Here is a 6,000-nt window from a genome sequence, read left to right as displayed (position 1 = left end):
GCGCTCCCAAGGGCAGCCCCCGCCCGGCCGGTGCGCGGGGACCTGCCCGCCCCCGTGGTCCCGGGCGGTGCTGGGGGCGGGGCAGGCGGCGGGGGGCGGGGCGGGAGGCAGGACCAGGGCTGCGGGTGCAGCGGCAGAGGCAGCAGCAGCAGGCAGGCAGGCTGCTCGCGGGCGTTGCAGCACAGCCAGGCGGCCGGGGCACGGAGGCGGCGGCGGCGCGGGGGACGCGCCCAGGCTCGCGGGGCCGGGGGCAGGCTGCGCCCCTTGGAGCGCGGACCCAGCCCTCCATCCCTCCCTCAGCCCGCGGTTCCTGCTCCTGCTCCTGCTCCTGCTCCGGCCCGGCCTGCAGAGGCTCGGGGCGCCGCTCGCTGCACTAGAACTAATCGCGGGGGAGGCGCGCGGGGCGGGGCGGACGGTCGTCAGTCTGTCCGTCTGTCTGTCTGCCTGCGCGGGGCCGGGCCGGGGCCTCCCGCGGCCGCAGGAGCAGTCGCTGCAGCAGCCGAGCCCGGGCGGTGAGTGCCTGCGCCGGGGCCGCGCGGGGAGGGAGGGAGGGCGAGGGGGGCTGCCAAGTTTCCCCTCCCGGCTGGGGCAGGGCCCTTCCTGGAGGCACGGAGATCCCAGCCGCCCGCAGCCCCTCCAGCGCCGCCGCAGCCAGGCCACGCGGCTCCCCCCGCTGCTGAGCTGGGCTCCCCGCCTCAGCCCGCCTCCCCTGCTGTGGGGCTGGGAGACGCGCCCCCCCCCCCCACTTCCCCTTCTGCTTTCTCTTCCTAAAAGTGCCTTCTCATCACTTTAAGTTCCCTAATGTCCAGCCCCCCCCGCCGGGGAGGGGGGCGGCTTCCTTCCCTCTGAAGCAGAAGGTTGGGATTTCAAGAGATGCAGAAATCTACAACTCCCGGTTCGGAGACCATACCTTTTATTAGACTAACTAGGAGAGTCCCTAGGCAATCTCTCGGGATCGGATGCCCTTCTGCAGGCACAGGGCAAATTAAAGATGGTTCAAAGTCCCCGTAGGTAGGAAATGAACTTAATTGTGGCACAGAGGGAGCTGGAGATGGGAAATCAATCCCTCTGGGTCCATGAGGGTGTCTTGGTGAGTTGTTCAAGATGCATTTTGGTACCACAGAATTGCAGTAGAGCAGGGTGGGGTGAGAGGGTGAGTGCAGGGTGGGGTGAGTGCAACCCCCTACTCCAAGCAGGACCACCCCCAAGCTGATCAGCCCAGCCAAGGCTTTGTCTAGCTGGGACTTAAAAGCCTCTGAGGATGGAGATGCCACAGCCTCACTGGGTAACCTGTTCCAGTGCTTTACTGCCTGTCTAGTGAGAGAGTTTTTCCTCCTGCTTAACCTAAACTTCCCTTGCTGCAACTTGAGACTATTGCTGCTGTCCCCAAAACCCTTCAAGGGTGACTCATCTTCTCCCCCCACCCCCAGTAACCTTTGAGAGCTTATTTTCCTTTGCTCCTGGTAGGAGTTTGAACAGCACAAGCCACAGCTATGTACTTTTGGGGTTGAGGGCAAGTCTGTAGGATTTTAAAAAAAAAAAAAAAAAAAAAAAAAAAGGCTTTGTGAGGACGGGCACTTTAGGGTTTTTTTTGTTGGGGGGGAGGGGGTTACTTTTGAGTCTTTCTTTTTAGTTTAAAGTAACCACAAAAGGCTGGGAGGGCTGGACACATGTTGACAGTCTTTCAGAACTATGGAGTTGGCGTCTTTAGGAGTGACTCGGTGCGAGGGAGCAGGGGACTGGGATGCTGTTGGCACATGCTGTTGGTGGGTGGAAGAGTGAGATTGATTGAATAGTATCTTTTTTCTGCCCCTTCAGGAGTTGTGCCTGAATTGATATATTATAGTAATGTTTTGAGAGCACACCTCTGCTGGGCATTGGGTTGGGACCTCCCAGGCCACTTGGAATTGAACTGAGTCATGGCAGGGGATGTTTTCAGATAAGGGATGGAGTTTGTTTATAAAAAGAGCAATCTAATCCACTGAACTTCTTGTGAGGGGAAAAAATAGCCTCCCTTCTGAAATGAGGCCATTTTTGCTCTCTTCCTAGTGGGTGGTACCAACCGTGTGTCTTCATTGTTCAATTCTGAATTGCTGTTTATGGGACTTGGCACTGGAGTACCATGTGCACACGCACACCTTCCCCTGGAGGACAAATGAAAGTTTTCTGATGTGAGAACGGCCTGCTTCTGTGGCATGTGATGTGTGCCACATCATATGGTTTTATGGCATCTGAGGAGGGGTTTCTGCAAGGAGAACAGGAATTGACCTGTCATGGTGAGCTCTCATACAGTGCAGATATGGGTTTTCTGCTGCTGGAGCAATGTCTTTGCTCTTAAACTTCTGGTGGAGGAATCTTACTCTTTTAACCTGTCCCCATTCCCTTATGAGAGGGAACAAATACTGACTTTGAAGCAGTAGAACCAGTGGATGATGCATTTAGTATTACGTACGTATGTGCGAAAGTTGTACAAGGGATTAGTGATTGTGCATTAGAAGGTGAATGGGCTTTCCGGCCCTTCTTTTGGACCAGCCAGTTGTCTGTTGGAGGTGAGATCACATCACTTGGTCTCTTTAGATCACGAATGCACTGAATATCAAGGGCTGTCAAATGTCCAGTGTAACCATACTGAATAATTGTACTCCTAATGCTAAGTATGACTTGTACCTGTAGTAGTTAAATAGTTTTTCAGATGAAAATGGAGTTTCTTTTTCTAGTTGCCAGGTGCTCCTTAAAAAAAGGCAGAAGTTGAAGAATAAGAGGTTTGGGGTTGTTATGATAATAAATACCATACTGTTTGAAGAAGCAGAAGTGTTTTCGTATGGTAAACTTCAGTGGCTGATTAGAATGTTAAATACACCACCTGCACTATTTGTCAGCTGTTTTTCTCTTGAATCTGTCATTCTGTAAAAGACACCAAGAGGAAAAAAATGATAAAAAAGCAATGGTTCACTAAAGGTTGTCACAGAGTTCAAACCTGAGTGAACTGCAGTGCTGATTTTACTTGCTTGTAGTTTTTGCTTCATCTGAGCTCTGTTAACAAAGACACAGGCCTACTTGGTTATGGTTTACCACACTGCCCTTCCAGGGAAAAAATTCTTCTTCCTTATTTGTATGTAGGTAGTATAGCTAATATAAAAAGGAGGGGTTTTTTGTTTTTTTTTAGGTATTTACATCAAATAATACCAATAGAACAGTGAAAATGGGAGTGCTGTTAATCCAATCTGTGACTGAGTGGGATGTGCCTGTATCAAATTATGAACTCCTCTTTGTATTGTGCGTTGGATACCTGTCTAAACTTGCCCAAGGCAAGCCCATAGAATTGCATTCCAGGCAGCTGCCTTGTCTGGCAAAGGGGCTTGATACCTCATTGTCGAGCCAGTAAGGTAAAACCTTAAACTGCACTCTGGAGCTGGCAAACTCAAATGTTTCATAGGGTGAAACTAGCTGAGATTCACGGATTATGAATGTTTGTTTGGTTTTCTATAAAGGAGTCTGAGGACTAAGCGGGGAACAACTAGGAAGGGTGCTGGAATGGTCAAGCTGAGCACATGGCCAGGAGATGGACAATGTGCTTGGCAGCAGGTTCTTACCATTGCCGTTTCTAAGAATGGCTTGTATAAAAGAAAGCAAGGGGAAAAACTGCCCAGTCAATGCTGACAAATGCCAGACTCTCAGAAGGAGTAGAATCAAATTAGGGGAGGGTGAAACTCAGGACTTCTGTAAGCCTGTATTCCTTGCTTTTCTGTCATATTGTTCCCAAAAGAATTAGAAGTCCAGAGAGTCTACAGACTGGGTGAAGCAGTGGAAGAAGTATGTACATGACCAGAGACATGGAAGATCTGGAACCGTAGGGTTAGGGTCTAGAGTGGTTGGTGCGAGATCGCATCTGGAGGAAGTGCTGAGTTGAGAGGTTTGTTTATTTTCCTAGGATCTGCCTTCTAAATCAAACTTGGATACACTGACTAGACTCAACCCAGAACCTGTAGGCTTGGAAGTCAGTTGCAACAGACTGGTTATAGTCAAGACGAGTATTAGGTTAAGCTTTAACAGCTTCCAGTTAGTAATGTTTTGGAATTTTGTGGGCAGGTATCTGGATGTAAATTAATTTATTACTGGAGGATATGAGGTTTAATGCAGAATGCTAGGCAAACAAGAATTACCTACACCTGTTACTCAGGGTATTGATAGAATATGGGATTTAAAGAGAAGGAGAAGGCAAGCCTACAATATAAACTTGAAAGAGTGACGTAAGGGATGGATTTACACCAAGAAAATCCCCCCCCAAATTGAAAGCTAGAATGTACACTGCTTAATACCGCTGTTAATCTGTTCTGGTTACCAATGGAAATGGAATTAAGTTTCTAAAAAGTATTGTAATATGTATATAACAGGGAGAAGATGGCTTTATGAATATGTGCGTTTCCCTTATTCTTTGATGCTGTCAAAGAGTGTTTTTGATATTTGTGTTTGACAATGAAATACTTCATTGAAATCCAGCAATATTTGATGAAAATATCTTCAGATTAGCATTCAGTTTCCCTGGAAATAGTCCTTTCTTGCATTATTGTTTGAAGGAAGATCTCATGTTGTAAGAAGGCACTGACAGGAATCTAAAGGGCAGTGCAATTCTCTTGATAAAGGTGAATGTTTGTATTGTAACAATCTGGGCTGTTTAATTGAAAGCTTCATAGAAATGTGGACAAAACTTATCTACTGTCTGGATTTCAGAAAGTTTAAGTGCATGTTATTTACTTTGTTTTCTGTTGCCATTCATTTGGCTTGATGTTTTAACAAAAGCATATAATATACGCCATTTTTTTCTGAGTTGACCTATTTACAGGAAAAGGTCTCTTCAGTCTCTCCTTAAGTGAAGGAAACTAATGATGTCTTCCCCTATATAGGAATGTAAATTCTTCTTGCAAATGTTGTTAAGCAGTATGATTTTATTACTAAAACTTTTGAGACGGATGCCATAGCGTATACATACAAAAATGTAAGCCTCCGTTTTCAAAAGACGAAAAAAGGGCAGTTCTGTTCTAGAGACATTAGAAGAAAGCTAGAGAAGTAGCAGCCTGTTAGAAAGAGAACCTGTTCTCTGGGAATCAGCTTCAGAGAAGCTGGTTGCTAAAAGTAAGTAAATAAATTAATATAAAACTTTCTAATTCTCACATGGAACAGACTATGGCTCTTCCTGCTTGAATACTTACTTGAGGAGAAAAGGAATGATTTTTGGGAATAAAGGAGATCTGCTTATAAAATGCATTTTCAAAACTGGTTTGCAGTAATTTTTTTTAACAAAAATATGGGAAAGTTTTGGATTTTGAATTGACTCAGAAACTGTGGCTCACAGGAAGCACACACAACTTCTAGTTCCTTTCGACAACTGATTGATACTGTGGCTCTCTGATGCTATTTGTGTTTTTGAGATGAACGTTGGGATTTGTGGCTACTGACTTTCTCTTCTGATTACAATTTCGAAGTTTTGGAAGCTGAAACAATCGTATTCAAGTGAATAAGCGGGCTCTGTTTCAGAGAGAGGAACCTATTATCTTTCTTATCCCAAGAGCTTGTCCTATTCAGATTGGGCATGGTACCATACAGTATTTATTTACTTTTAAGTTTCCATCATATCCAACACATTCAGTTCCGTAGTCTTAGAGAAACTACAGTTCTTGCTATACGGCATTCTATATGCTAAAGCAAATAGTTCTGGAATTCTTTCCTTCTCCCTCCCATCTCCTCCCCCCATATAAAATGTTTTTTAAGTAGTTCCACTAATTTGTTTCCAGAAAAAACAAAGCAGTTTTTTTTTTACACTTGCTTTTGCACTTTCTGTTGTCACAACCCACCCCAATCATTTAAAGTTGGATCAGGGAAATTCTGCCTGGATATTATAATGCTATGGTTGAGAAGATTTTTTTCCTAAGTGTTTTGTTTTGTTTTGGTTTGTTTGTTTGTTTGCTTTTGTTTTTTGTAAAGCTTGCTTCTCTTGGTACT

General features: G+C 45.9%; 2 protein-coding genes across 2 annotated transcripts in view; both read left to right on the top strand.

Moving 5' to 3' along the window:
• Window positions 1–478: 478 nt before the first annotated feature.
• The window catches only part of SAMSN1 (SAM domain, SH3 domain and nuclear localization signals 1), a 417,718-nt gene continuing 412,196 nt past the window's right edge, over window positions 479–6,000 (top strand). Inside the window, exon 1 of the mRNA XM_090060064.1 lies at window positions 479–512. The gene's annotated coding sequence lies outside the window, so the exon portion shown is untranslated. The remainder of the gene's footprint in view (window positions 513–6,000) is intronic.
• Window positions 496–6,000, top strand: part of NRIP1 (nuclear receptor interacting protein 1) — a 93,780-nt gene continuing 88,275 nt past the window's right edge. The window contains exon 1 of the mRNA XM_090060051.1: window positions 496–512. The gene's annotated coding sequence lies outside the window, so the exon portion shown is untranslated. The remainder of the gene's footprint in view (window positions 513–6,000) is intronic.

This window comes from Crocodylus siamensis, chromosome 1 (genome assembly GCF_052110815.1).
Source record: "Crocodylus siamensis isolate JL-2025a chromosome 1, ASM5211081v1, whole genome shotgun sequence".
NCBI classification, from domain to species: Eukaryota; Metazoa; Chordata; order Crocodylia; family Crocodylidae; genus Crocodylus; species Crocodylus siamensis.
The sequence above is the reverse complement of the archived record's forward strand: the minus strand, read 5'-3'. Positions and strand labels throughout refer to the sequence as shown.